The 27,567-nt window shown below is 70.3% G+C and overlaps 16 non-coding genes across 16 annotated transcripts; all 16 read left to right on the top strand.

The window, feature by feature from the left end:
- The first annotated feature begins 250 nt into the window (after window positions 1-250).
- Window positions 251-369, top strand: LOC132595987 (5S ribosomal RNA). The gene has a single exon (XR_009562093.1). It is a non-coding gene; the product is annotated as a 5S ribosomal RNA (ribosomal RNA).
- A 931-nt stretch (window positions 370-1,300) lies between these two features.
- On the top strand, window positions 1,301-1,419 carry LOC132595986 (5S ribosomal RNA). Its single transcript, XR_009562092.1, has one exon. It is a non-coding gene; the product is annotated as a 5S ribosomal RNA (ribosomal RNA).
- A 2,696-nt stretch (window positions 1,420-4,115) lies between these two features.
- On the top strand, window positions 4,116-4,234 carry LOC132595985 (5S ribosomal RNA). Its single transcript, XR_009562091.1, has one exon. It is a non-coding gene; the product is annotated as a 5S ribosomal RNA (ribosomal RNA).
- A 931-nt stretch (window positions 4,235-5,165) lies between these two features.
- Window positions 5,166-5,284, top strand: LOC132595983 (5S ribosomal RNA). The gene has a single exon (XR_009562089.1). It is a non-coding gene; the product is annotated as a 5S ribosomal RNA (ribosomal RNA).
- A 2,695-nt stretch (window positions 5,285-7,979) lies between these two features.
- On the top strand, window positions 7,980-8,098 carry LOC132595982 (5S ribosomal RNA). Its single transcript, XR_009562088.1, has one exon. It is a non-coding gene; the product is annotated as a 5S ribosomal RNA (ribosomal RNA).
- Window positions 8,099-9,029: 931 nt separating this feature from the next.
- On the top strand, window positions 9,030-9,148 carry LOC132595981 (5S ribosomal RNA). Its single transcript, XR_009562087.1, has one exon. It is a non-coding gene; the product is annotated as a 5S ribosomal RNA (ribosomal RNA).
- Window positions 9,149-10,079: 931 nt separating this feature from the next.
- LOC132595980 (5S ribosomal RNA) lies at window positions 10,080-10,198 on the top strand. Its single transcript, XR_009562086.1, has one exon. It is a non-coding gene; the product is annotated as a 5S ribosomal RNA (ribosomal RNA).
- A 2,696-nt stretch (window positions 10,199-12,894) lies between these two features.
- On the top strand, window positions 12,895-13,013 carry LOC132595979 (5S ribosomal RNA). Its single transcript, XR_009562085.1, has one exon. It is a non-coding gene; the product is annotated as a 5S ribosomal RNA (ribosomal RNA).
- Window positions 13,014-13,944: 931 nt separating this feature from the next.
- LOC132596086 (5S ribosomal RNA) lies at window positions 13,945-14,063 on the top strand. The gene has a single exon (XR_009562191.1). It is a non-coding gene; the product is annotated as a 5S ribosomal RNA (ribosomal RNA).
- A 2,695-nt stretch (window positions 14,064-16,758) lies between these two features.
- Window positions 16,759-16,877, top strand: LOC132596085 (5S ribosomal RNA). Its single transcript, XR_009562190.1, has one exon. It is a non-coding gene; the product is annotated as a 5S ribosomal RNA (ribosomal RNA).
- A 931-nt stretch (window positions 16,878-17,808) lies between these two features.
- On the top strand, window positions 17,809-17,927 carry LOC132596084 (5S ribosomal RNA). Its single transcript, XR_009562189.1, has one exon. It is a non-coding gene; the product is annotated as a 5S ribosomal RNA (ribosomal RNA).
- A 931-nt stretch (window positions 17,928-18,858) lies between these two features.
- On the top strand, window positions 18,859-18,977 carry LOC132596083 (5S ribosomal RNA). Its single transcript, XR_009562188.1, has one exon. It is a non-coding gene; the product is annotated as a 5S ribosomal RNA (ribosomal RNA).
- A 2,696-nt stretch (window positions 18,978-21,673) lies between these two features.
- LOC132596082 (5S ribosomal RNA) lies at window positions 21,674-21,792 on the top strand. The gene has a single exon (XR_009562187.1). It is a non-coding gene; the product is annotated as a 5S ribosomal RNA (ribosomal RNA).
- Window positions 21,793-22,722: 930 nt separating this feature from the next.
- LOC132596080 (5S ribosomal RNA) lies at window positions 22,723-22,841 on the top strand. The gene has a single exon (XR_009562185.1). It is a non-coding gene; the product is annotated as a 5S ribosomal RNA (ribosomal RNA).
- A 2,695-nt stretch (window positions 22,842-25,536) lies between these two features.
- On the top strand, window positions 25,537-25,655 carry LOC132596079 (5S ribosomal RNA). The gene has a single exon (XR_009562184.1). It is a non-coding gene; the product is annotated as a 5S ribosomal RNA (ribosomal RNA).
- A 931-nt stretch (window positions 25,656-26,586) lies between these two features.
- LOC132596078 (5S ribosomal RNA) lies at window positions 26,587-26,705 on the top strand. Its single transcript, XR_009562183.1, has one exon. It is a non-coding gene; the product is annotated as a 5S ribosomal RNA (ribosomal RNA).
- Window positions 26,706-27,567: the final 862 nt, after the last annotated feature.

The following is a 27,567-nucleotide window of genomic DNA, read 5'->3' as shown; positions in this document are numbered from 1 at the left end:
CGTCCCTGTGAGCGACGTGCGGGATCTTGGGCGGGGCGCCAAGCGCCGAAGGGTTTGCTGGGTCACGGCCGCCCTGGGCTGGGAGGTGGTCGCCAAACCCTCCGCCGCCGCCCGATACCCGAGACCTCCGTTGCCCCTGCCTGGGCGGGCGAGGGGGCCCTGCCGGGGCGGGCCGGCCGCCAGGCTGGCGTTAAGGCGCCAGCGCCAGCGAAACTGGGCCTCAAGAGGCCGCCCGCGGCCCCCCGCCCCCGTCTACGGCCATACCACCCTGAACGCGCCCGATCTCGTCTGATCTCGGAAGCTAAGCAGGGTCGGGCCTGGTTAGTACTTGGATGGGAGACCGCCTGGGAATACCGGGTGCTGTAGGCTTTTTGCCTCCCGCTCCGCCCGCCTTCTCCTTTACTCGCCCGCGGCGGGGGCCGCCGGCTCCGCCCCCGCCGGGCCCCGCTGCAGGCCCCACCTCCTCAGGCCCCTCCCACCACGGCGCGCGCCGGCGGGGTCGCTCCCCGCCGGCCCGGCCGGCCAGGCGGCCAGAAGGCGGCCCTGGAAGGCAGGCGCACCCCAGACGCTCCCGGGGTGGCTGGCCCGGACCCAGACTCCGCCGCGGGCCCAGTTGCCGTCCTTTCGGCCCGCGAGCCCCTCGACCTGCACCTGGCCGCCCCCACCGGCGCCCAGCCCCGGCGCCGCCACCTGTGTGCCGGTGTGTCCCTCCACAGCTCCCTCCGACAAAAGCCCCCCCCACCCCGCCCCTCTGGCGTGTCACCGCGGCCGGGTGCGGGAGCGGGATCGAGGGCAGGGGCCGCTTCCCCGGGCCTGCCGGCCACCAGGGGCGGGGTCCTGAGCTCGGCGGGGGGTGTGGGGGCAAGGGTGGCCTTGCCGGGGCTGAGGGGCCGTGGCGACTCAATGGTGGCTCCCAGTGGCTTCGGGCCAGCTGCTGTCGGGCAGGAGGGCCGGCCCGGGCTGCGGCCGGGCTGCGCCTAGGGCCGCGTGGGCGGGCAGGGCCGATGCCCAAGGGACCGCGGGCCCCGGGCCCTGAAGCCTCCGGGGCCACGTCCCTGTGAGCGACGTGCGGGATCTTGGGCGGGGCGCCAAGCGCCGAAGGGTTTGCTGGGTCACGGCCGCCCTGGGCTGGGAGGTGGTCGCCAAACCCTCCGCCGCCGCCCGATACCCGAGACCTCCGTTGCCCCTGCCTGGGCGGGCGAGGGGGCCCTGCCGGGGCGGGCCGGCCGCCAGGCTGGCGTTAAGGCGCCAGCGCCAGCGAAACTGGGCCTCAAGAGGCCGCCCGCGGCGCCCCGCCCCCGTCTACGGCCATACCACCCTGAACGCGCCCGATCTCGTCTGATCTCGGAAGCTAAGCAGGGTCGGGCCTGGTTAGTACTTGGATGGGAGACCGCCTGGGAATACCGGGTGCTGTAGGCTTTTTGCCTCCCGCTCCGCCCGCCTTCTCCTTTACTCGCCCGCGGCGGGGGGGCCGCCGGCTCCGCCCCCGCCGAGCCCCGCTGCAGGCAGTAGTCAAGGTGGGTTTACCTGCCCGAGCAGGAAGCTTGGGCGATGGCAGAAGTGGGAAGAAACTCTTGAGCACAGGTTCTTGGGATCCACGGAGCAGCGCATGCACATGCGATGGGTGCCTACACAGCTGGCTTGCTTGTCTGTGGGGAAAGGCGAGATGGGTCAGGGCCTGGGTTCCTGAGGGGCTGAGAATCAAGGCAGGGATAGAAGAAAGGGGACAGGCCCACATCCCCTGAACCCACGCCGGCGCCCACTCACCTTTGTGGAAAATACGATTGAAAAGTGCCCGCAAGAATCTCTTCAGATGCCTCCAGAGTTGAGGGAAGAAGGGGAGGGGGGAGGCCGGGAGCAGGGTGAGCCCTGAAATCCAACCCTTGTCCCGGTCACACCCCAGCAGCCCTCCCACCTCAGCCCCTTCAAGACCCCAGGGCTCCCCCAACCGCGCTGCACAGATCCTGCCCTGACCATAGTCACCATGTTGATCCCCACGTTGAGCAAGATGAAGCTGACCGGGATCAGAAGAATTGAGTATCCTTGCTCCTGGCATTTCCTGGGGATGGGGCCAGTGAACGGCTCGGCTCGGTAGTAGTTTCGCTCACCCATGGCCGTTGGTCCCAGGACTGCCTGGGCCCTCTGCCCTCCAGTTTTAACTGGGAGCCAGACTGGGTCATAATGGGGCAGGTGGTGAGGTCACAGTGAGGGAGGGGGATGAAAAGGAGGGCCCAGAGTGGCATTCCCTGGTAACCAGGGTCAGGTAAGCTGAGCCTGGACAGTCAAACAGGGCCCGGTGGCCGGCATACATCCCCTCGAGCGGTCATTCATTCGCTCACCGCCCGCTGACTCACTTGTTCAAATGACACATTGCGTCTCTTGGCCCCTCTTGAGACTAGGAAGACCTTGGCCTCAGAGGCCTGCTGAAGGCCTGGCTGGAGTCCAGAGCCTCAGCCTTCTTCATGCCCTTCACTGGGCCTGGAGCTGGACCTGCCCAGATGTGGAACCTCCCAGTTTGGAAGCAACTTCTTGTATGAGGCTCTCTGTGGACAGGGACAGCTGAGACACAGAGGAGGTGCCCAGAGACCAGGGGTTTGGAGTCTGCAGCTGCAGATGTACTTAGTGCATGGTATAGGACCAGGAGGGGCCTGCTGGCAGAACTGTGGCCACTAAACCAAAGGGACCCTCAGGCCAAGAAGGGGACACTGGCTTCTTATTGCAGGAAGCCAAGCGCAGGGACCCAGGCTGGCAGAAGGAGTGGCGCTTCCAAGCCACAGACCACCAATGTTTCCTGGACTCTGGCGCTCTTTATTCCTCTCTCCATGCCCTGCCGCCCCCTGCCCCTGCCCCCACTTGCTGCTGGTAAGTTCATTTTCCCAGTCTGGCTCCCGTGCAGAGAGGGCCTGGAGGCCGAGGTGGAAGGTAGCAGCGAGTTGGCCCGCGCTTGGCCCTCCTGCGGTTGCCGCTTCAGCACCAGACTGTCATACACCTGGTAGTTGGCATTGCCTCCCGGGTTCCGGCTGAGTGGCATGAAGGTGGGCGGGGGTGGAGGGTGCTCGGTAGCCTGGACGTCGGGCAGGAGGTGAGAGGGGCGGAGGAGCAGCGCTGAGCTGGGAGCTGGGGCCCGCTGGTCCGAGGCCTCGGCCAGTACCGGGAGGGAGGCGGAGGTGGCCACAGGGCGCCGCAAGGGCAGGATCTCAGCCCATTCGGCCGCCGGGTGCCGCACCTCGTGGGGATCGCGGGAGTAATCCAAGTGTCCCGTGGAGGGATGCAGGCTGCGGTTGGACTCGCTGTGAGCACAGCTGGGGAGGCTACGTCTGTGGGCCGGTGGGGTGTCGCGCTACCAGGCGTCGGGCCGGTAGACCCGAGGCACCAGAGCGGATGGAGGCTCAGAGCCCTCCAGACCCAGACTCCGCCATGGGCCCAGTTGCCGTCCTTTCGGCCCGCGAGCCCCTCGACCTGCACCTGGCCGCCCCCACCGGCGCCCAGCCCCGGCGCCGCCACCTGTGTGCCGGTGTGTCCCTCCACAGCTCCCTCCGACAAAAGCCCCACCCCCACCCCGCCCCTCTGGCGTGTCACCGCGGCCGGGTGCGGGAGCGGGATCGAGGGCAGGGGCCGCTTCCCCGGGCCTGCCGGCCACCAGGGGCGGGGTCCTGAGTCGGCGGGGGGTGTGGGGGCAAGGGTGGCCTTGCCGGGGCTGAGGGGCCGTGGCGACTCAATGGTGGCTCCCGGTGGCTTCGGGCCAGCTGCTGTCGGGCAGGAGGGCCGGCCCGGGCTGCGGCCGGGCTGCGCCTAGGGCCGCGTGGGCGGGCAGGGCCGATGCCCAAGGGACCGCGGGCCCCGGGCCCTGAAGCCTCCGGGGCCACGTCCCTGTGAGCGACGTGCGGGATCTTGGGCGGGGCGCCAAGCGCCGAAGGGTTTGCTGGGTCACGGCCGCCCTGGGCTGGGAGGTGGTCGCCAAACCCTCCGCCGCCGCCCGATACCCGAGACCTCCGTTGCCCCTGCCTGGGCGGGCGAGGGGGCCCTGCCGGGGCGGGCCGGCCGCCAGGCTGGCGTTAAGGCGCCAGCGCCAGCGAAACTGGGCCTCAAGAGGCCGCCCGCGGCCCCCCGCCCCCGTCTACGGCCATACCACCCTGAACGCGCCCGATCTCGTCTGATCTCGGAAGCTAAGCAGGGTCGGGCCTGGTTAGTACTTGGATGGGAGACCGCCTGGGAATACCGGGTGCTGTAGGCTTTTTGCCTCCCGCTCCGCCCGCCTTCTCCTTTACTCGCCCGCGGCGGGGGCCGCCGGCTCCGCCTCCGCCGGGCCCCGCTGCAGGCCCCACCTCCTCAGGCCCCTCCCACCACGGCGCGCGCCGGCGGGGTCGCTCCCCGCCGGCCCGGCCGGCCAGGCGGCCAGAAGGCGGCCCTGGAAGGCAGGCGCACCCCAGACGCTCCCGGGGTGGCTGGCCCGGACCCAGACTCCGCCGCGGGCCCAGTTGCCGTCCTTTCGGCCCGCGAGCCCCTCGACCTGCACCTGGCCGCCCCCACCGGCGCCCAGCCCCGGCGCCGCCACCTGTGTGCCGGTGTGTCCCTCCACAGCTCCCTCCGACAAAAGCCCCCCCCACCCCGCCCCTCTGGCGTGTCACCGCGGCCGGGTGCGGGAGCGGGATCGAGGGCAGGGGCCGCTTCCCCGGGCCTGCCGGCCACCAGGGGCGGGGTCCTGAGCTCGGCGGGGGGTGTGGGGGCAAGGGTGGCCTTGCCGGGGCTGAGGGGCCGTGGCGACTCAATGGTGGCTCCCAGTGGCTTCGGGCCAGCTGCTGTCGGGCAGGAGGGCCGGCCCGGGCTGCGGCCGGGCTGCGCCTAGGGCCGCGTGGGCGGGCAGGGCCGATGCCCAAGGGACCGCGGGCCCCGGGCCCTGAAGCCTCCGGGGCCACGTCCCTGTGAGCGACGTGCGGGATCTTGGGCGGGGCGCCAAGCGCCGAAGGGTTTGCTGGGTCACGGCCGCCCTGGGCTGGGAGGTGGTCGCCAAACCCTCCGCCGCCGCCCGATACCCGAGACCTCCGTTGCCCCTGCCTGGGCGGGCGAGGGGGCCCTGCCGGGGCGGGCCGGCCGCCAGGCTGGCGTTAAGGCGCCAGCGCCAGCGAAACTGGGCCTCAAGAGGCCGCCCGCGGCGCCCCGCCCCCGTCTACGGCCATACCACCCTGAACGCGCCCGATCTCGTCTGATCTCGGAAGCTAAGCAGGGTCGGGCCTGGTTAGTACTTGGATGGGAGACCGCCTGGGAATACCGGGTGCTGTAGGCTTTTTGCCTCCCGCTCCGCCCGCCTTCTCCTTTACTCGCCCGCGGCGGGGGGGCCGCCGGCTCCGCCCCCGCCGAGCCCCGCTGCAGGCAGTAGTCAAGGTGGGTTTACCTGCCCGAGCAGGAAGCTTGGGCGATGGCAGAAGTGGGAAGAAACTCTTGAGCACAGGTTCTTGGGATCCACGGAGCAGCGCATGCACATGCGATGGGTGCCTACACAGCTGGCTTGCTTGTCTGTGGGGAAAGGCGAGATGGGTCAGGGCCTGGGTTCCTGAGGGGCTGAGAATCAAGGCAGGGATAGAAGAAAGGGGACAGGCCCACATCCCCTGAACCCACGCCGGCGCCCACTCACCTTTGTGGAAAATACGATTGAAAAGTGCCCGCAAGAATCTCTTCAGATGCCTCCAGAGTTGAGGGAAGAAGGGGAGGGGGGAGGCCGGGAGCAGGGTGAGCCCTGAAATCCAACCCTTGTCCCGGTCACACCCCAGCAGCCCTCCCACCTCAGCCCCTTCAAGACCCCAGGGCTCCCCCAACCGCGCTGCACAGATCCTGCCCTGACCATAGTCACCATGTTGATCCCCACGTTGAGCAAGATGAAGCTGACCGGGATCAGAAGAATTGAGTATCCTTGCTCCTGGCATTTCCTGGGGATGGGGCCAGTGAACGGCTCGGCTCGGTAGTAGTTTCGCTCACCCATGGCCGTTGGTCCCAGGACTGCCTGGGCCCTCTGCCCTCCAGTTTTAACTGGGAGCCAGACTGGGTCATAATGGGGCAGGTGGTGAGGTCACAGTGAGGGAGGGGGATGAAAAGGAGGGCCCAGAGTGGCATTCCCTGGTAACCAGGGTCAGGTAAGCTGAGCCTGGACAGTCAAACAGGGCCCGGTGGCCGGCATACATCCCCTCGAGCGGTCATTCATTCGCTCACCGCCCGCTGACTCACTTGTTCAAATGACACATTGCGTCTCTTGGCCCCTCTTGAGACTAGGAAGACCTTGGCCTCAGAGGCCTGCTGAAGGCCTGGCTGGAGTCCAGAGCCTCAGCCTTCTTCATGCCCTTCACTGGGCCTGGAGCTGGACCTGCCCAGATGTGGAACCTCCCAGTTTGGAAGCAACTTCTTGTATGAGGCTCTCTGTGGACAGGGACAGCTGAGACACAGAGGAGGTGCCCAGAGACCAGGGGTTTGGAGTCTGCAGCTGCAGATGTACTTAGTGCATGGTATAGGACCAGGAGGGGCCTGCTGGCAGAACTGTGGCCACTAAACCAAAGGGACCCTCAGGCCAAGAAGGGGACACTGGCTTCTTATTGCAGGAAGCCAAGCGCAGGGACCCAGGCTGGCAGAAGGAGTGGCGCTTCCAAGCCACAGACCACCAATGTTTCCTGGACTCTGGCGCTCTTTATTCCTCTCTCCATGCCCTGCCGCCCCCTGCCCCTGCCCCCACTTGCTGCTGGTAAGTTCATTTTCCCAGTCTGGCTCCCGTGCAGAGAGGGCCTGGAGGCCGAGGTGGAAGGTAGCAGCGAGTTGGCCCGCGCTTGGCCCTCCTGCGGTTGCCGCTTCAGCACCAGACTGTCATACACCTGGTAGTTGGCATTGCCTCCCGGGTTCCGGCTGAGTGGCATGAAGGTGGGCGGGGGTGGAGGGTGCTCGGTAGCCTGGACGTCGGGCAGGAGGTGAGAGGGGCGGAGGAGCAGCGCTGAGCTGGGAGCCGGGGCCCGCTGGTCCGAGGCCTCGGCCAGTACCGTGAGGGAGGCGGAGGTGGCCACAGGGCGCCGCAAGGGCAGGATCTCAGCCCATTCGGCCGCCGGGTGCCGCACCTCGTGGGGATCGCGGGAGTAATCCAAGTGTCCCGTGGAGGGATGCAGGCTGCGGTTGGACTCGCTGTGAGCACAGCTGGGGAGGCTACGTCTGTGGGCCGGTGGGGTGTCGCGCTACCAGGCGTCGGGCCGGTAGACCCGAGGCACCAGAGCGGATGGAGGCTCAGAGCCCTCCAGACCCAGACTCCGCCGCGGGCCCAGTTGCCGTCCTTTCGGCCCGCGAGCCCCTCGACCTGCACCTGGCCGCCCCCACCGGCGCCCAGCCCCGGCGCCGCCACCTGTGTGCCGGTGTGTCCCTCCACAGCTCCCTCCGACAAAAGCCCCCCCCACCCCGCCCCTCTGGCGTGTCACCGCGGCCGGGTGCGGGAGCGGGATCGAGGGCAGGGGCCGCTTCCCCGGGCCTGCCGGCCACCAGGGGCGGGGTCCTGAGCTCGGCGGGGGGTGTGGGGGCAAGGGTGGCCTTGCCGGGGCTGAGGGGCCGTGGCGACTCAATGGTGGCTCCCGGTGGCTTCGGGCCAGCTGCTGTCGGGCAGGAGGGCCGGCCCGGGCTGCGGCCGGGCTGCGCCTAGGGCCGCGTGGGCGGGCAGGGCCGATGCCCAAGGGACCGCGGGCCCCGGGCCCTGAAGCCTCCGGGGCCACGTCCCTGTGAGCGACGTGCGGGATCTTGGGCGGGGCGCCAAGCGCCGAAGGGTTTGCTGGGTCACGGCCGCCCTGGGCTGGGAGGTGGTCGCCAAACCCTCCGCCGCCGCCCGATACCCGAGACCTCCGTTGCCCCTGCCTGGGCGGGCGAGGGGGCCCTGCCGGGGCGGGCCGGCCGCCAGGCTGGCGTTAAGGCGCCAGCGCCAGCGAAACTGGGCCTCAAGAGGCCGCCCGCGGCCCCCCGCCCCCGTCTACGGCCATACCACCCTGAACGCGCCCGATCTCGTCTGATCTCGGAAGCTAAGCAGGGTCGGGCCTGGTTAGTACTTGGATGGGAGACCGCCTGGGAATACCGGGTGCTGTAGGCTTTTTGCCTCCCGCTCCGCCCGCCTTCTCCTTTACTCGCCCGCGGCGGGGGCCGCCGGCTCCGCCCCCGCCGGGCCCCGCTGCAGGCCCCACCTCCTCAGGCCCCTCCCACCACGGCGCGCGCCGGCGGGGTCGCTCCCCGCCGGCCCGGCCGGCCAGGCGGCCAGAAGGCGGCCCTGGAAGGCAGGCGCACCCCAGACGCTCCCGGGGTGGCTGGCCCGGACCCAGACTCCGCCGCGGGCCCAGTTGCCGTCCTTTCGGCCCGCGAGCCCCTCGACCTGCACCTGGCCGCCCCCACCGGCGCCCAGCCCCGGCTCCGCCACCTGTGTGCCGGTGTGTCCCTCCACAGCTCCCTCCGACAAAAGCCCCCCCCACCCCGCCCCTCTGGCGTGTCACCGCGGCCGGGTGCGGGAGCGGGATCGAGGGCAGGGGCCGCTTCCCCGGGCCTGCCGGCCACCAGGGGCGGGGTCCTGAGCTCGGCGGGGGGTGTGGGGGCAAGGGTGGCCTTGCCGGGGCTGAGGGGCCGTGGCGACTCAATGGTGGCTCCCAGTGGCTTCGGGCCAGCTGCTGTCGGGCAGGAGGGCCGGCCCGGGCTGCGGCCGGGCTGCGCCTAGGGCCGCGTGGGCGGGCAGGGCCGATGCCCAAGGGACCGCGGGCCCCGGGCCCTGAAGCCTCCGGGGCCACGTCCCTGTGAGCGACGTGCGGGATCTTGGGCGGGGCGCCAAGCGCCGAAGGGTTTGCTGGGTCACGGCCGCCCTGGGCTGGGAGGTGGTCGCCAAACCCTCCGCCGCCGCCCGATACCCGAGACCTCCGTTGCCCCTGCCTGGGCGGGCGAGGGGGCCCTGCCGGGGCGGGCCGGCCGCCAGGCTGGCGTTAAGGCGCCAGCGCCAGCGAAACTGGGCCTCAAGAGGCCGCCCGCGGCCCCCCGCCCCCGTCTACGGCCATACCACCCTGAACGCGCCCGATCTCGTCTGATCTCGGAAGCTAAGCAGGGTCGGGCCTGGTTAGTACTTGGATGGGAGACCGCCTGGGAATACCGGGTGCTGTAGGCTTTTTGCCTCCCGCTCCGCCCGCCTTCTCCTTTACTCGCCCGCGGCGGGGGCCGCCGGCTCCGCCCCCGCCGGGCCCCGCTGCAGGCCCCACCTCCTCAGGCCCCTCCCACCACGGCGCGCGCCGGCGGGGTCGCTCCCCGCCGGCCCGGCCGGCCAGGCGGCCAGAAGGCGGCCCTGGAAGGCAGGCGCACCCCAGACGCTCCCGGGGTGGCTGGCCCGGACCCAGACTCCGCCGCGGGCCCAGTTGCCGTCCTTTCGGCCCGCGAGCCCCTCGACCTGCACCTGGCCGCCCCCACCGGCGCCCAGCCCCGGCGCCGCCACCTGTGTGCCGGTGTGTCCCTCCACAGCTCCCTCCGACAAAAGCCCCCCCCACCCCGCCCCTCTGGCGTGTCACCGCGGCCGGGTGCGGGAGCGGGATCGAGGGCAGGGGCCGCTTCCCCGGGCCTGCCGGCCACCAGGGGCGGGGTCCTGAGCTCGGCGGGGGGTGTGGGGGCAAGGGTGGCCTTGCCGGGGCTGAGGGGCCGTGGCGACTCAATGGTGGCTCCCAGTGGCTTCGGGCCAGCTGCTGTCGGGCAGGAGGGCCGGCCCGGGCTGCGGCCGGGCTGCGCCTAGGGCCGCGTGGGCGGGCAGGGCCGATGCCCAAGGGACCGCGGGCCCCGGGCCCTGAAGCCTCCGGGGCCACGTCCCTGTGAGCGACGTGCGGGATCTTGGGCGGGGCGCCAAGCGCCGAAGGGTTTGCTGGGTCACGGCCGCCCTGGGCTGGGAGGTGGTCGCCAAACCCTCCGCCGCCGCCCGATACCCGAGACCTCCGTTGCCCCTGCCTGGGCGGGCGAGGGGGCCCTGCCGGGGCGGGCCGGCCGCCAGGCTGGTGTTAAGGCGCCAGCGCCAGCGAAACTGGGCCTCAAGAGGCCGCCCGCGGCCCCCCGCCCCCGTCTACGGCCATACCACCCTGAACGCGCCCGATCTCGTCTGATCTCGGAAGCTAAGCAGGGTCGGGCCTGGTTAGTACTTGGATGGGAGACCGCCTGGGAATACCGGGTGCTGTAGGCTTTTTGCCTCCCGCTCCGCCCGCCTTCTCCTTTACTCGCCCGCGGCGGGGGGGCCGCCGGCTCCGCCCCCGCCGAGCCCCGCTGCAGGCAGTAGTCAAGGTGGGTTTACCTGCCCGAGCAGGAAGCTTGGGCGATGGCAGAAGTGGGAAGAAACTCTTGAGCACAGGTTCTTGGGATCCACGGAGCAGCGCATGCACATGCGATGGGTGCCTACACAGCTGGCTTGCTTGTCTGTGGGGAAAGGCGAGATGGGTCAGGGCCTGGGTTCCTGAGGGGCTGAGAATCAAGGCAGGGATAGAAGAAAGGGGACAGGCCCACATCCCCTGAACCCACGCCGGCGCCCACTCACCTTTGTGGAAAATACGATTGAAAAGTGCCCGCAAGAATCTCTTCAGATGCCTCCAGAGTTGAGGGAAGAAGGGGAGGGGGGAGGCCGGGAGCAGGGTGAGCCCTGAAATCCAACCCTTGTCCCGGTCACACCCCAGCAGCCCTCCCACCTCAGCCCCTTCAAGACCCCAGGGCTCCCCCAACCGCGCTGCACAGATCCTGCCCTGACCGTAGTCACCATGTTGATCCCCACGTTGAGCAAGATGAAGCTGACCGGGATCAGAAGAATTGAGTATCCTTGCTCCTGGCATTTCCTGGGGATGGGGCCAGTGAACGGCTCGGCTCGGTAGTAGTTTCGCTCACCCATGGCCGTTGGTCCCAGGACTGCCTGGGCCCTCTGCCCTCCAGTTTTAACTGGGAGCCAGACTGGGTCATAATGGGGCAGGTGGTGAGGTCACAGTGAGGGAGGGGGATGAAAAGGAGGGCCCAGAGTGGCATTCCCTGGTAACCAGGGTCAGGTAAGCTGAGCCTGGACAGTCAAACAGGGCCCGGTGGCCGGCATACATCCCCTCGAGCGGTCATTCATTCGCTCACCGCCCGCTGACTCACTTGTTCAAATGACACATTGCGTCTCTTGGCCCCTCTTGAGACTAGGAAGACCTTGGCCTCAGAGGCCTGCTGAAGGCCTGGCTGGAGTCCAGAGCCTCAGCCTTCTTCATGCCCTTCACTGGGCCTGGAGCTGGACCTGCCCAGATGTGGAACCTCCCAGTTTGGAAGCAACTTCTTGTATGAGGCTCTCTGTGGACAGGGACAGCTGAGACACAGAGGAGGTGCCCAGAGACCAGGGGTTTGGAGTCTGCAGCTGCAGATGTACTTAGTGCATGGTATAGGACCAGGAGGGGCCTGCTGGCAGAACTGTGGCCACTAAACCAAAGGGACCCTCAGGCCAAGAAGGGGACACTGGCTTCTTATTGCAGGAAGCCAAGCGCAGGGACCCAGGCTGGCAGAAGGAGTGGCGCTTCCAAGCCACAGACCACCAATGTTTCCTGGACTCTGGCGCTCTTTATTCCTTTCTCCATGCCCTGCCGCCCCCTGCCCCTGCCCCCACTTGCTGCTGGTAAGTTCATTTTCCCAGTCTGGCTCCCGTGCAGAGAGGGCCTGGAGGCCGAGGTGGAAGGTAGCAGCGAGTTGGCCCGCGCTTGGCCCTCCTGCGGTTGCCGCTTCAGCACCAGACTGTCATACACCTGGTAGTTGGCATTGCCTCCCGGGTTCCGGCTGAGTGGCATGAAGGTGGGCGGGGGTGGAGGGTGCTCGGTAGCCTGGACGTCGGGCAGGAGGTGAGAGGGGCGGAGGAGCAGCGCTGAGCTGGGAGCCGGGGCCCGCTGGTCCGAGGCCTCGGCCAGTACCGGGAGGGAGGCGGAGGTGGCCACAGGGCGCCGCAAGGGCAGGATCTCAGCCCATTCGGCCGCCGGGTGCCGCACCTCGTGGGGATCGCGGGAGTAATCCAAGTGTCCCGTGGAGGGATGCAGGCTGCGGTTGGACTCGCTGTGAGCACAGCTGGGGAGGCTACGTCTGTGGGCCGGTGGGGTGTCGCGCTACCAGGCGTCGGGCCGGTAGACCCGAGGCACCAGAGCGGATGGAGGCTCAGAGCCCTCCAGACCCAGACTCCGCCATGGGCCCAGTTGCCGTCCTTTCGGCCCGCGAGCCCCTCGACCTGCACCTGGCCGCCCCCACCGGCGCCCAGCCCCGGCGCCGCCACCTGTGTGCCGGTGTGTCCCTCCACAGCTCCCTCCGACAAAAGCCCCACCCCCACCCCGCCCCTCTGGCGTGTCACCGCGGCCGGGTGCGGGAGCGGGATCGAGGGCAGGGGCCGCTTCCCCGGGCCTGCCGGCCACCAGGGGCGGGGTCCTGAGTCGGCGGGGGGTGTGGGGGCAAGGGTGGCCTTGCCGGGGCTGAGGGGCCGTGGCGACTCAATGGTGGCTCCCGGTGGCTTCGGGCCAGCTGCTGTCGGGCAGGAGGGCCGGCCCGGGCTGCGGCCGGGCTGCGCCTAGGGCCGCGTGGGCGGGCAGGGCCGATGCCCAAGGGACCGCGGGCCCCGGGCCCTGAAGCCTCCGGGGCCACGTCCCTGTGAGCGACGTGCGGGATCTTGGGCGGGGCGCCAAGCGCCGAAGGGTTTGCTGGGTCACGGCCGCCCTGGGCTGGGAGGTGGTCGCCAAACCCTCCGCCGCCGCCCGATACCCGAGACCTCCGTTGCCCCTGCCTGGGCGGGCGAGGGGGCCCTGCCGGGGCGGGCCGGCCGCCAGGCTGGCGTTAAGGCGCCAGCGCCAGCGAAACTGGGCCTCAAGAGGCCGCCCGCGGCCCCCCGCCCCCGTCTACGGCCATACCACCCTGAACGCGCCCGATCTCGTCTGATCTCGGAAGCTAAGCAGGGTCGGGCCTGGTTAGTACTTGGATGGGAGACCGCCTGGGAATACCGGGTGCTGTAGGCTTTTTGCCTCCCGCTCCGCCCGCCTTCTCCTTTACTCGCCCGCGGCGGGGGCCGCCGGCTCCGCCTCCGCCGGGCCCCGCTGCAGGCCCCACCTCCTCAGGCCCCTCCCACCACGGCGCGCGCCGGCGGGGTCGCTCCCCGCCGGCCCGGCCGGCCAGGCGGCCAGAAGGCGGCCCTGGAAGGCAGGCGCACCCCAGACGCTCCCGGGGTGGCTGGCCCGGACCCAGACTCCGCCGCGGGCCCAGTTGCCGTCCTTTCGGCCCGCGAGCCCCTCGACCTGCACCTGGCCGCCCCCACCGGCGCCCAGCCCCGGCGCCGCCACCTGTGTGCCGGTGTGTCCCTCCACAGCTCCCTCCGACAAAAGCCCCCCCCACCCCGCCCCTCTGGCGTGTCACCGCGGCCGGGTGCGGGAGCGGGATCGAGGGCAGGGGCCGCTTCCCCGGGCCTGCCGGCCACCAGGGGCGGGGTCCTGAGCTCGGCGGGGGGTGTGGGGGCAAGGGTGGCCTTGCCGGGGCTGAGGGGCCGTGGCGACTCAATGGTGGCTCCCAGTGGCTTCGGGCCAGCTGCTGTCGGGCAGGAGGGCCGGCCCGGGCTGCGGCCGGGCTGCGCCTAGGGCCGCGTGGGCGGGCAGGGCCGATGCCCAAGGGACCGCGGGCCCCGGGCCCTGAAGCCTCCGGGGCCACGTCCCTGTGAGCGACGTGCGGGATCTTGGGCGGGGCGCCAAGCGCCGAAGGGTTTGCTGGGTCACGGCCGCCCTGGGCTGGGAGGTGGTCGCCAAACCCTCCGCCGCCGCCCGATACCCGAGACCTCCGTTGCCCCTGCCTGGGCGGGCGAGGGGGCCCTGCCGGGGCGGGCCGGCCGCCAGGCTGGCGTTAAGGCGCCAGCGCCAGCGAAACTGGGCCTCAAGAGGCCGCCCGCGGCGCCCCGCCCCCGTCTACGGCCATACCACCCTGAACGCGCCCGATCTCGTCTGATCTCGGAAGCTAAGCAGGGTCGGGCCTGGTTAGTACTTGGATGGGAGACCGCCTGGGAATACCGGGTGCTGTAGGCTTTTTGCCTCCCGCTCCGCCCGCCTTCTCCTTTACTCGCCCGCGGCGGGGGGGCCGCCGGCTCCGCCCCCGCCGAGCCCCGCTGCAGGCAGTAGTCAAGGTGGGTTTACCTGCCCGAGCAGGAAGCTTGGGCGATGGCAGAAGTGGGAAGAAACTCTTGAGCACAGGTTCTTGGGATCCACGGAGCAGCGCATGCACATGCGATGGGTGCCTACACAGCTGGCTTGCTTGTCTGTGGGGAAAGGCGAGATGGGTCAGGGCCTGGGTTCCTGAGGGGCTGAGAATCAAGGCAGGGATAGAAGAAAGGGGACAGGCCCACATCCCCTGAACCCACGCCGGCGCCCACTCACCTTTGTGGAAAATACGATTGAAAAGTGCCCGCAAGAATCTCTTCAGATGCCTCCAGAGTTGAGGGAAGAAGGGGAGGGGGGAGGCCGGGAGCAGGGTGAGCCCTGAAATCCAACCCTTGTCCCGGTCACACCCCAGCAGCCCTCCCACCTCAGCCCCTTCAAGACCCCAGGGCTCCCCCAACCGCGCTGCACAGATCCTGCCCTGACCATAGTCACCATGTTGATCCCCACGTTGAGCAAGATGAAGCTGACCGGGATCAGAAGAATTGAGTATCCTTGCTCCTGGCATTTCCTGGGGATGGGGCCAGTGAACGGCTCGGCTCGGTAGTAGTTTCGCTCACCCATGGCCGTTGGTCCCAGGACTGCCTGGGCCCTCTGCCCTCCAGTTTTAACTGGGAGCCAGACTGGGTCATAATGGGGCAGGTGGTGAGGTCACAGTGAGGGAGGGGGATGAAAAGGAGGGCCCAGAGTGGCATTCCCTGGTAACCAGGGTCAGGTAAGCTGAGCCTGGACAGTCAAACAGGGCCCGGTGGCCGGCATACATCCCCTCGAGCGGTCATTCATTCGCTCACCGCCCGCTGACTCACTTGTTCAAATGACACATTGCGTCTCTTGGCCCCTCTTGAGACTAGGAAGACCTTGGCCTCAGAGGCCTGCTGAAGGCCTGGCTGGAGTCCAGAGCCTCAGCCTTCTTCATGCCCTTCACTGGGCCTGGAGCTGGACCTGCCCAGATGTGGAACCTCCCAGTTTGGAAGCAACTTCTTGTATGAGGCTCTCTGTGGACAGGGACAGCTGAGACACAGAGGAGGTGCCCAGAGACCAGGGGTTTGGAGTCTGCAGCTGCAGATGTACTTAGTGCATGGTATAGGACCAGGAGGGGCCTGCTGGCAGAACTGTGGCCACTAAACCAAAGGGACCCTCAGGCCAAGAAGGGGACACTGGCTTCTTATTGCAGGAAGCCAAGCGCAGGGACCCAGGCTGGCAGAAGGAGTGGCGCTTCCAAGCCACAGACCACCAATGTTTCCTGGACTCTGGCGCTCTTTATTCCTCTCTCCATGCCCTGCCGCCCCCTGCCCCTGCCCCCACTTGCTGCTGGTAAGTTCATTTTCCCAGTCTGGCTCCCGTGCAGAGAGGGCCTGGAGGCCGAGGTGGAAGGTAGCAGCGAGTTGGCCCGCGCTTGGCCCTCCTGCGGTTGCCGCTTCAGCACCAGACTGTCATACACCTGGTAGTTGGCATTGCCTCCCGGGTTCCGGCTGAGTGGCATGAAGGTGGGCGGGGGTGGAGGGTGCTCGGTAGCCTGGACGTCGGGCAGGAGGTGAGAGGGGCGGAGGAGCAGCGCTGAGCTGGGAGCCGGGGCCCGCTGGTCCGAGGCCTCGGCCAGTACCGTGAGGGAGGCGGAGGTGGCCACAGGGCGCCGCAAGGGCAGGATCTCAGCCCATTCGGCCGCCGGGTGCCGCACCTCGTGGGGATCGCGGGAGTAATCCAAGTGTCCCGTGGAGGGATGCAGGCTGCGGTTGGACTCGCTGTGAGCACAGCTGGGGAGGCTACGTCTGTGGGCCGGTGGGGTGTCGCGCTACCAGGCGTCGGGCCGGTAGACCCGAGGCACCAGAGCGGATGGAGGCTCAGAGCCCTCCAGACCCAGACTCCGCCGCGGGCCCAGTTGCCGTCCTTTCGGCCCGCGAGCCCCTCGACCTGCACCTGGCCGCCCCCACCGGCGCCCAGCCCCGGCGCCGCCACCTGTGTGCCGGTGTGTCCCTCCACAGCTCCCTCCGACAAAAGCCCCCCCCACCCCGCCCCTCTGGCGTGTCACCGCGGCCGGGTGCGGGAGCGGGATCGAGGGCAGGGGCCGCTTCCCCGGGCCTGCCGGCCACCAGGGGCGGGGTCCTGAGCTCGGCGGGGGGTGTGGGGGCAAGGGTGGCCTTGCCGGGGCTGAGGGGCCGTGGCGACTCAATGGTGGCTCCCGGTGGCTTCGGGCCAGCTGCTGTCGGGCAGGAGGGCCGGCCCGGGCTGCGGCCGGGCTGCGCCTAGGGCCGCGTGGGCGGGCAGGGCCGATGCCCAAGGGACCGCGGGCCCCGGGCCCTGAAGCCTCCGGGGCCACGTCCCTGTGAGCGACGTGCGGGATCTTGGGCGGGGCGCCAAGCGCCGAAGGGTTTGCTGGGTCACGGCCGCCCTGGGCTGGGAGGTGGTCGCCAAACCCTCCGCCGCCGCCCGATACCCGAGACCTCCGTTGCCCCTGCCTGGGCGGGCGAGGGGGCCCTGCCGGGGCGGGCCGGCCGCCAGGCTGGCGTTAAGGCGCCAGCGCCAGCGAAACTGGGCCTCAAGAGGCCGCCCGCGGCCCCCCGCCCCCGTCTACGGCCATACCACCCTGAACGCGCCCGATCTCGTCTGATCTCGGAAGCTAAGCAGGGTCGGGCCTGGTTAGTACTTGGATGGGAGACCGCCTGGGAATACCGGGTGCTGTAGGCTTTTTGCCTCCCGCTCCGCCCGCCTTCTCCTTTACTCGCCCGCGGCGGGGGCCGCCGGCTCCGCCCCCGCCGGGCCCCGCTGCAGGCCCCACCTCCTCAGGCCCCTCCCACCACGGCGCGCGCCGGCGGGGTCGCTCCCCGCCGGCCCGGCCGGCCAGGCGGCCAGAAGGCGGCCCTGGAAGGCAGGCGCACCCCAGACGCTCCCGGGGTGGCTGGCCCGGACCCAGACTCCGCCGCGGGCCCAGTTGCCGTCCTTTCGGCCCGCGAGCCCCTCGACCTGCACCTGGCCGCCCCCACCGGCGCCCAGCCCCGGCTCCGCCACCTGTGTGCCGGTGTGTCCCTCCACAGCTCCCTCCGACAAAAGCCCCCCCCACCCCGCCCCTCTGGCGTGTCACCGCGGCCGGGTGCGGGAGCGGGATCGAGGGCAGGGGCCGCTTCCCCGGGCCTGCCGGCCACCAGGGGCGGGGTCCTGAGCTCGGCGGGGGGTGTGGGGGCAAGGGTGGCCTTGCCGGGGCTGAGGGGCCGTGGCGACTCAATGGTGGCTCCCAGTGGCTTCGGGCCAGCTGCTGTCGGGCAGGAGGGCCGGCCCGGGCTGCGGCCGGGCTGCGCCTAGGGCCGCGTGGGCGGGCAGGGCCGATGCCCAAGGGACCGCGGGCCCCGGGCCCTGAAGCCTCCGGGGCCACGTCCCTGTGAGCGACGTGCGGGATCTTGGGCGGGGCGCCAAGCGCCGAAGGGTTTGCTGGGTCACGGCCGCCCTGGGCTGGGAGGTGGTCGCCAAACCCTCCGCCGCCGCCCGATACCCGAGACCTCCGTTGCCCCTGCCTGGGCGGGCGAGGGGGCCCTGCCGGGGCGGGCCGGCCGCCAGGCTGGCGTTAAGGCGCCAGCGCCAGCGAAACTGGGCCTCAAGAGGCCGCCCGCGGCCCCCCGCCCCCGTCTACGGCCATACCACCCTGAACGCGCCCGATCTCGTCTGATCTCGGAAGCTAAGCAGGGTCGGGCCTGGTTAGTACTTGGATGGGAGACCGCCTGGGAATACCGGGTGCTGTAGGCTTTTTGCCTCCCGCTCCGCCCGCCTTCTCCTTTACTCGCCCGCGGCGGGGGCCGCCGGCTCCGCCCCCGCCGGGCCCCGCTGCAGGCCCCACCTCCTCAGGCCCCTCCCACCACGGCGCGCGCCGGCGGGGTCGCTCCCCGCCGGCCCGGCCGGCCAGGCGGCCAGAAGGCGGCCCTGGAAGGCAGGCGCACCCCAGACGCTCCCGGGGTGGCTGGCCCGGACCCAGACTCCGCCGCGGGCCCAGTTGCCGTCCTTTCGGCCCGCGAGCCCCTCGACCTGCACCTGGCCGCCCCCACCGGCGCCCAGCCCCGGCGCCGCCACCTGTGTGCCGGTGTGTCCCTCCACAGCTCCCTCCGACAAAAGCCCCCCCCACCCCGCCCCTCTGGCGTGTCACCGCGGCCGGGTGCGGGAGCGGGATCGAGGGCAGGGGCCGCTTCCCCGGGCCTGCCGGCCACCAGGGGCGGGGTCCTGAGCTCGGCGGGGGGTGTGGGGGCAAGGGTGGCCTTGCCGGGGCTGAGGGGCCGTGGCGACTCAATGGTGGCTCCCAGTGGCTTCGGGCCAGCTGCTGTCGGGCAGGAGGGCCGGCCCGGGCTGCGGCCGGGCTGCGCCTAGGGCCGCGTGGGCGGGCAGGGCCGATGCCCAAGGGACCGCGGGCCCCGGGCCCTGAAGCCTCCGGGGCCACGTCCCTGTGAGCGACGTGCGGGATCTTGGGCGGGGCGCCAAGCGCCGAAGGGTTTGCTGGGTCACGGCCGCCCTGGGCTGGGAGGTGGTCGCCAAACCCTCCGCCGCCGCCCGATACCCGAGACCTCCGTTGCCCCTGCCTGGGCGGGCGAGGGGGCCCTGCCGGGGCGGGCCGGCCGCCAGGCTGGTGTTAAGGCGCCAGCGCCAGCGAAACTGGGCCTCAAGAGGCCGCCCGCGGCCCCCCGCCCCCGTCTACGGCCATACCACCCTGAACGCGCCCGATCTCGTCTGATCTCGGAAGCTAAGCAGGGTCGGGCCTGGTTAGTACTTGGATGGGAGACCGCCTGGGAATACCGGGTGCTGTAGGCTTTTTGCCTCCCGCTCCGCCCGCCTTCTCCTTTACTCGCCCGCGGCGGGGGGGCCGCCGGCTCCGCCCCCGCCGAGCCCCGCTGCAGGCAGTAGTCAAGGTGGGTTTACCTGCCCGAGCAGGAAGCTTGGGCGATGGCAGAAGTGGGAAGAAACTCTTGAGCACAGGTTCTTGGGATCCACGGAGCAGCGCATGCACATGCGATGGGTGCCTACACAGCTGGCTTGCTTGTCTGTGGGGAAAGGCGAGATGGGTCAGGGCCTGGGTTCCTGAGGGGCTGAGAATCAAGGCAGGGATAGAAGAAAGGGGACAGGCCCACATCCCCTGAACCCACGCCGGCGCCCACTCACCTTTGTGGAAAATACGATTGAAAAGTGCCCGCAAGAATCTCTTCAGATGCCTCCAGAGTTGAGGGAAGAAGGGGAGGGGGGAGGCCGGGAGCAGGGTGAGCCCTGAAATCCAACCCTTGTCCCGGTCACACCCCAGCAGCCCTCCCACCTCAGCCCCTTCAAGACCCCAGGGCTCCCCCAACCGCGCTGCACAGATCCTGCCCTGACCGTAGTCACCATGTTGATCCCCACGTTGAGCAAGATGAAGCTGACCGGGATCAGAAGAATTGAGTATCCTTGCTCCTGGCATTTCCTGGGGATGGGGCCAGTGAACGGCTCGGCTCGGTAGTAGTTTCGCTCACCCATGGCCGTTGGTCCCAGGACTGCCTGGGCCCTCTGCCCTCCAGTTTTAACTGGGAGCCAGACTGGGTCATAATGGGGCAGGTGGTGAGGTCACAGTGAGGGAGGGGGATGAAAAGGAGGGCCCAGAGTGGCATTCCCTGGTAACCAGGGTCAGGTAAGCTGAGCCTGGACAGTCAAACAGGGCCCGGTGGCCGGCATACATCCCCTCGAGCGGTCATTCATTCGCTCACCGCCCGCTGACTCACTTGTTCAAATGACACATTGCGTCTCTTGGCCCCTCTTGAGACTAGGAAGACCTTGGCCTCAGAGGCCTGCTGAAGGCCTGGCTGGAGTCCAGAGCCTCAGCCTTCTTCATGCCCTTCACTGGGCCTGGAGCTGGACCTGCCCAGATGTGGAACCTCCCAGTTTGGAAGCAACTTCTTGTATGAGGCTCTCTGTGGACAGGGACAGCTGAGACACAGAGGAGGTGCCCAGAGACCAGGGGTTTGGAGTCTGCAGCTGCAGATGTACTTAGTGCATGGTATAGGACCAGGAGGGGCCTGCTGGCAGAACTGTGGCCACTAAACCAAAGGGACCCTCAGGCCAAGAAGGGGACACTGGCTTCTTATTGCAGGAAGCCAAGCGCAGGGACCCAGGCTGGCAGAAGGAGTGGCGCTTCCAAGCCACAGACCACCAATGTTTCCTGGACTCTGGCGCTCTTTATTCCTTTCTCCATGCCCTGCCGCCCCCTGCCCCTGCCCCCACTTGCTGCTGGTAAGTTCATTTTCCCAGTCTGGCTCCCGTGCAGAGAGGGCCTGGAGGCCGAGGTGGAAGGTAGCAGCGAGTTGGCCCGCGCTTGGCCCTCCTGCGGTTGCCGCTTCAGCACCAGACTGTCATACACCTGGTAGTTGGCATTGCCTCCCGGGTTCCGGCTGAGTGGCATGAAGGTGGGCGGGGGTGGAGGGTGCTCGGTAGCCTGGACGTCGGGCAGGAGGTGAGAGGGGCGGAGGAGCAGCGCTGAGCTGGGAGCCGGGGCCCGCTGGTCCGAGGCCTCGGCCAGTACCGGGAGGGAGGCGGAGGTGGCCACAGGGCGCCGCAAGGGCAGGATCTCAGCCCATTCGGCCGCCGGGTGCCGCACCTCGTGGGGATCGCGGGAGTAATCCAAGTGTCCCGTGGAGGGATGCAGGCTGCGGTTGGACTCGCTGTGAGCACAGCTGGGGAGGCTACGTCTGTGGGCCGGTGGGGTGTCGCGCTACCAGGCGTCGGGCCGGTAGACCCGAGGCACCAGAGCGGATGGAGGCTCAGAGCCCTCCAGACCCAGACTCCGCCATGGGCCCAGTTGCCGTCCTTTCGGCCCGCGAGCCCCTCGACCTGCACCTGGCCGCCCCCACCGGCGCCCAGCCCCGGCGCCGCCACCTGTGTGCCGGTGTGTCCCTCCACAGCTCCCTCCGACAAAAGCCCCACCCCCACCCCGCCCCTCTGGCGTGTCACCGCGGCCGGGTGCGGGAGCGGGATCGAGGGCAGGGGCCGCTTCCCCGGGCCTGCCGGCCACCAGGGGCGGGGTCCTGAGTCGGCGGGGGGTGTGGGGGCAAGGGTGGCCTTGCCGGGGCTGAGGGGCCGTGGCGACTCAATGGTGGCTCCCGGTGGCTTCGGGCCAGCTGCTGTCGGGCAGGAGGGCCGGCCCGGGCTGCGGCCGGGCTGCGCCTAGGGCCGCGTGGGCGGGCAGGGCCGATGCCCAAGGGACCGCGGGCCCCGGGCCCTGAAGCCTCCGGGGCCACGTCCCTGTGAGCGACGTGCGGGATCTTGGGCGGGGCGCCAAGCGCCGAAGGGTTTGCTGGGTCACGGCCGCCCTGGGCTGGGAGGTGGTCGCCAAACCCTCCGCCGCCGCCCGATACCCGAGACCTCCGTTGCCCCTGCCTGGGCGGGCGAGGGGGCCCTGCCGGGGCGGGCCGGCCGCCAGGCTGGCGTTAAGGCGCCAGCGCCAGCGAAACTGGGCCTCAAGAGGCCGCCCGCGGCCCCCCGCCCCCGTCTACGGCCATACCACCCTGAACGCGCCCGATCTCGTCTGATCTCGGAAGCTAAGCAGGGTCGGGCCTGGTTAGTACTTGGATGGGAGACCGCCTGGGAATACCGGGTGCTGTAGGCTTTTTGCCTCCCGCTCCGCCCGCCTTCTCCTTTACTCGCCCGCGGCGGGGGCCGCCGGCTCCGCCTCCGCCGGGCCCCGCTGCAGGCCCCACCTCCTCAGGCCCCTCCCACCACGGCGCGCGCCGGCGGGGTCGCTCCCCGCCGGCCCGGCCGGCCAGGCGGCCAGAAGGCGGCCCTGGAAGGCAGGCGCACCCCAGACGCTCCCGGGGTGGCTGGCCCGGACCCAGACTCCGCCGCGGGCCCAGTTGCCGTCCTTTCGGCCCGCGAGCCCCTCGACCTGCACCTGGCCGCCCCCACCGGCGCCCAGCCCCGGCTCCGCCACCTGTGTGCCGGTGTGTCCCTCCACAGCTCCCTCCGACAAAAGACCCCCCACCCCGCCCCTCTGGCGTGTCACCGCGGCCGGGTGCGGGAGCGGGATCGAGGGCAGGGGCCGCTTCCCCGGGCCTGCCGGCCACCAGGGGCGGGGTCCTGAGCTCGGCGGGGGGTGTGGGGGCAAGGGTGGCCTTGCCGGGGCTGAGGGGCCGTGGCGACTCAATGGTGGCTCCCAGTGGCTTCGGGCCAGCTGCTGTCGGGCAGGAGGGCCGGCCCGGGCTGCGGCCGGGCTGCGCCTAGGGCCGCGTGGGCGGGCAGGGCCGATGCCCAAGGGACCGCGGGCCCCGGGCCCTGAAGCCTCCGGGGCCACGTCCCTGTGAGCGACGTGCGGGATCTTGGGCGGGGCGCCAAGCGCCGAAGGGTTTGCTGGGTCACGGCCGCCCTGGGCTGGGAGGTGGTCGCCAAACCCTCCGCCGCCGCCCGATACCCGAGACCTCCGTTGCCCCTGCCTGGGCGGGCGAGGGGGCCCTGCCGGGGCGGGCCGGCCGCCAGGCTGGTGTTAAGGCGCCAGCGCCAGCGAAACTGGGCCTCAAGAGGCCGCCCGCGGCCCCCCGCCCCCGTCTACGGCCATACCACCCTGAACGCGCCCGATCTCGTCTGATCTCGGAAGCTAAGCAGGGTCGGGCCTGGTTAGTACTTGGATGGGAGACCGCCTGGGAATACCGGGTGCTGTAGGCTTTTTGCCTCCCGCTCCGCCCGCCTTCTCCTTTACTCGCCCGCGGCGGGGGGGCCGCCGGCTCCGCCCCCGCCGAGCCCCGCTGCAGGCAGTAGTCAAGGTGGGTTTACCTGCCCGAGCAGGAAGCTTGGGCGATGGCAGAAGTGGGAAGAAACTCTTGAGCACAGGTTCTTGGGATCCACGGAGCAGCGCATGCACATGCGATGGGTGCCTACACAGCTGGCTTGCTTGTCTGTGGGGAAAGGCGAGATGGGTCAGGGCCTGGGTTCCTGAGGGGCTGAGAATCAAGGCAGGGATAGAAGAAAGGGGACAGGCCCACATCCCCTGAACCCACGCCGGCGCCCACTCACCTTTGTGGAAAATACGATTGAAAAGTGCCCGCAAGAATCTCTTCAGATGCCTCCAGAGTTGAGGGAAGAAGGGGAGGGGGGAGGCCGGGAGCAGGGTGAGCCCTGAAATCCAACCCTTGTCCCGGTCACACCCCAGCAGCCCTCCCACCTCAGCCCCTTCAAGACCCCAGGGCTCCCCCAACCGCGCTGCACAGATCCTGCCCTGACCATAGTCACCATGTTGATCCCCACGTTGAGCAAGATGAAGCTGACCGGGATCAGAAGAATTGAGTATCCTTGCTCCTGGCATTTCCTGGGGATGGGGCCAGTGAACGGCTCGGCTCGGTAGTAGTTTCGCTCACCCATGGCCGTTGGTCCCAGGACTGCCTGGGCCCTCTGCCCTCCAGTTTTAACTGGGAGCCAGACTGGGTCATAATGGGGCAGGTGGTGAGGTCACAGTGAGGGAGGGGGATGAAAAGGAGGGCCCAGAGTGGCATTCCCTGGTAACCAGGGTCAGGTAAGCTGAGCCTGGACAGTCAAACAGGGCCCGGTGGCCGGCATACATCCCCTCGAGCGGTCATTCATTCGCTCACCGCCCGCTGACTCACTTGTTCAAATGACACATTGCGTCTCTTGGCCCCTCTTGAGACTAGGAAGACCTTGGCCTCAGAGGCCTGCTGAAGGCCTGGCTGGAGTCCAGAGCCTCAGCCTTCTTCATGCCCTTCACTGGGCCTGGAGCTGGACCTGCCCAGATGTGGAACCTCCCAGTTTGGAAGCAACTTCTTGTATGAGGCTCTCTGTGGACAGGGACAGCTGAGACACAGAGGAGGTGCCCAGAGACCAGGGGTTTGGAGTCTGCAGCTGCAGATGTACTTAGTGCATGGTATAGGACCAGGAGGGGCCTGCTGGCAGAACTGTGGCCACTAAACCAAAGGGACCCTCAGGCCAAGAAGGGGACACTGGCTTCTTATTGCAGGAAGCCAAGCGCAGGGACCCAGGCTGGCAGAAGGAGTGGCGCTTCCAAGCCACAGACCACCAATGTTTCCTGGACTCTGGCGCTCTTTATTCCTCTCTCCATGCCCTGCCGCCCCCTGCCCCTGCCCCCACTTGCTGCTGGTAAGTTCATTTTCCCAGTCTGGCTCCCGTGCAGAGAGGGCCTGGAGGCCGAGGTGGAAGGTAGCAGCGAGTTGGCCCGCGCTTGGCCCTCCTGCGGTTGCCGCTTCAGCACCAGACTGTCATACACCTGGTAGTTGGCATTGCCTCCCGGGTTCCGGCTGAGTGGCATGAAGGTGGGCGGGGGTGGAGGGTGCTCGGTAGCCTGGACGTCGGGCAGGAGGTGAGAGGGGCGGAGGAGCAGCGCTGAGCTGGGAGCCGGGGCCCGCTGGTCCGAGGCCTCGGCCAGTACCGTGAGGGAGGCGGAGGTGGCCACAGGGCGCCGCAAGGGCAGGATCTCAGCCCATTCGGCCGCCGGGTGCCGCACCTCGTGGGGATCGCGGGAGTAATCCAAGTGTCCCGTGGAGGGATGCAGGCTGCGGTTGGACTCGCTGTGAGCACAGCTGGGGAGGCTACGTCTGTGGGCCGGTGGGGTGTCGCGCTACCAGGCGTCGGGCCGGTAGACCCGAGGCACCAGAGCGGATGGAGGCTCAGAGCCCTCCAGACCCAGACTCCGCCGCGGGCCCAGTTGCCGTCCTTTCGGCCCGCGAGCCCCTCGACCTGCACCTGGCCGCCCCCACCGGCGCCCAGCCCCGGCGCCGCCACCTGTGTGCCGGTGTGTCCCTCCACAGCTCCCTCCGACAAAAGCCCCCCCCACCCCGCCCCTCTGGCGTGTCACCGCGGCCGGGTGCGGGAGCGGGATCGAGGGCAGGGGCCGCTTCCCCGGGCCTGCCGGCCACCAGGGGCGGGGTCCTGAGCTCGGCGGGGGGTGTGGGGGCAAGGGTGGCCTTGCCGGGGCTGAGGGGCCGTGGCGACTCAATGGTGGCTCCCGGTGGCTTCGGGCCAGCTGCTGTCGGGCAGGAGGGCCGGCCCGGGCTGCGGCCGGGCTGCGCCTAGGGCCGCGTGGGCGGGCAGGGCCGATGCCCAAGGGACCGCGGGCCCCGGGCCCTGAAGCCTCCGGGGCCACGTCCCTGTGAGCGACGTGCGGGATCTTGGGCGGGGCGCCAAGCGCCGAAGGGTTTGCTGGGTCACGGCCGCCCTGGGCTGGGAGGTGGTCGCCAAACCCTCCGCCGCCGCCCGATACCCGAGACCTCCGTTGCCCCTGCCTGGGCGGGCGAGGGGGCCCTGCCGGGGCGGGCCGGCCGCCAGGCTGGCGTTAAGGCGCCAGCGCCAGCGAAACTGGGCCTCAAGAGGCCGCCCGCGGCCCCCCGCCCCCGTCTACGGCCATACCACCCTGAACGCGCCCGATCTCGTCTGATCTCGGAAGCTAAGCAGGGTCGGGCCTGGTTAGTACTTGGATGGGAGACCGCCTGGGAATACCGGGTGCTGTAGGCTTTTTGCCTCCCGCTCCGCCCGCCTTCTCCTTTACTCGCCCGCGGCGGGGGCCGCCGGCTCCGCCCCCGCCGGGCCCCGCTGCAGGCCCCACCTCCTCAGGCCCCTCCCACCACGGCGCGCGCCGGCGGGGTCGCTCCCCGCCGGCCCGGCCGGCCAGGCGGCCAGAAGGCGGCCCTGGAAGGCAGGCGCACCCCAGACGCTCCCGGGGTGGCTGGCCCGGACCCAGACTCCGCCGCGGGCCCAGTTGCCGTCCTTTCGGCCCGCGAGCCCCTCGACCTGCACCTGGCCGCCCCCACCGGCGCCCAGCCCCGGCTCCGCCACCTGTGTGCCGGTGTGTCCCTCCACAGCTCCCTCCGACAAAAGCCCCCCCCACCCCGCCCCTCTGGCGTGTCACCGCGGCCGGGTGCGGGAGCGGGATCGAGGGCAGGGGCCGCTTCCCCGGGCCTGCCGGCCACCAGGGGCGGGGTCCTGAGCTCGGCGGGGGGTGTGGGGGCAAGGGTGGCCTTGCCGGGGCTGAGGGGCCGTGGCGACTCAATGGTGGCTCCCAGTGGCTTCGGGCCAGCTGCTGTCGGGCAGGAGGGCCGGCCCGGGCTGCGGCCGGGCTGCGCCTAGGGCCGCGTGGGCGGGCAGGGCCGATGCCCAAGGGACCGCGGGCCCCGGGCCCTGAAGCCTCCGGGGCCACGTCCCTGTGAGCGACGTGCGGGATCTTGGGCGGGGCGCCAAGCGCCGAAGGGTTTGCTGGGTCACGGCCGCCCTGGGCTGGGAGGTGGTCGCCAAACCCTCCGCCGCCGCCCGATACCCGAGACCTCCGTTGCCCCTGCCTGGGCGGGCGAGGGGGCCCTGCCGGGGCGGGCCGGCCGCCAGGCTGGCGTTAAGGCGCCAGCGCCAGCGAAACTGGGCCTCAAGAGGCCGCCCGCGGCCCCCCGCCCCCGTCTACGGCCATACCACCCTGAACGCGCCCGATCTCGTCTGATCTCGGAAGCTAAGCAGGGTCGGGCCTGGTTAGTACTTGGATGGGAGACCGCCTGGGAATACCGGGTGCTGTAGGCTTTTTGCCTCCCGCTCCGCCCGCCTTCTCCTTTACTCGCCCGCGGCGGGGGCCGCCGGCTCCGCCCCCGCCGGGCCCCGCTGCAGGCCCCACCTCCTCAGGCCCCTCCCACCACGGCGCGCGCCGGCGGGGTCGCTCCCCGCCGGCCCGGCCGGCCAGGCGGCCAGAAGGCGGCCCTGGAAGGCAGGCGCACCCCAGACGCTCCCGGGGTGGCTGGCCCGGACCCAGACTCCGCCGCGGGCCCAGTTGCCGTCCTTTCGGCCCGCGAGCCCCTCGACCTGCACCTGGCCGCCCCCACCGGCGCCCAGCCCCGGCGCCGCCACCTGTGTGCCGGTGTGTCCCTCCACAGCTCCCTCCGACAAAAGCCCCCCCCACCCCGCCCCTCTGGCGTGTCACCGCGGCCGGGTGCGGGAGCGGGATCGAGGGCAGGGGCCGCTTCCCCGGGCCTGCCGGCCACCAGGGGCGGGGTCCTGAGCTCGGCGGGGGGTGTGGGGGCAAGGGTGGCCTTGCCGGGGCTGAGGGGCCGTGGCGACTCAATGGTGGCTCCCAGTGGCTTCGGGCCAGCTGCTGTCGGGCAGGAGGGCCGGCCCGGGCTGCGGCCGGGCTGCGCCTAGGGCCGCGTGGGCGGGCAGGGCCGATGCCCAAGGGACCGCGGGCCCCGGGCCCTGAAGCCTCCGGGGCCACGTCCCTGTGAGCGACGTGCGGGATCTTGGGCGGGGCGCCAAGCGCCGAAGGGTTTGCTGGGTCACGGCCGCCCTGGGCTGGGAGGTGGTCGCCAAACCCTCCGCCGCCGCCCGATACCCGAGACCTCCGTTGCCCCTGCCTGGGCGGGCGAGGGGGCCCTGCCGGGGCGGGCCGGCCGCC

The sequence above is a fragment of the Globicephala melas genome, unplaced genomic scaffold, assembly GCF_963455315.2.
Source record: "Globicephala melas unplaced genomic scaffold, mGloMel1.2 SCAFFOLD_417, whole genome shotgun sequence".
Lineage (NCBI taxonomy): Eukaryota > Metazoa > Chordata > Mammalia > Artiodactyla > Delphinidae > Globicephala > Globicephala melas.
This window is presented reverse-complemented; position numbering and strand designations above follow the sequence as displayed.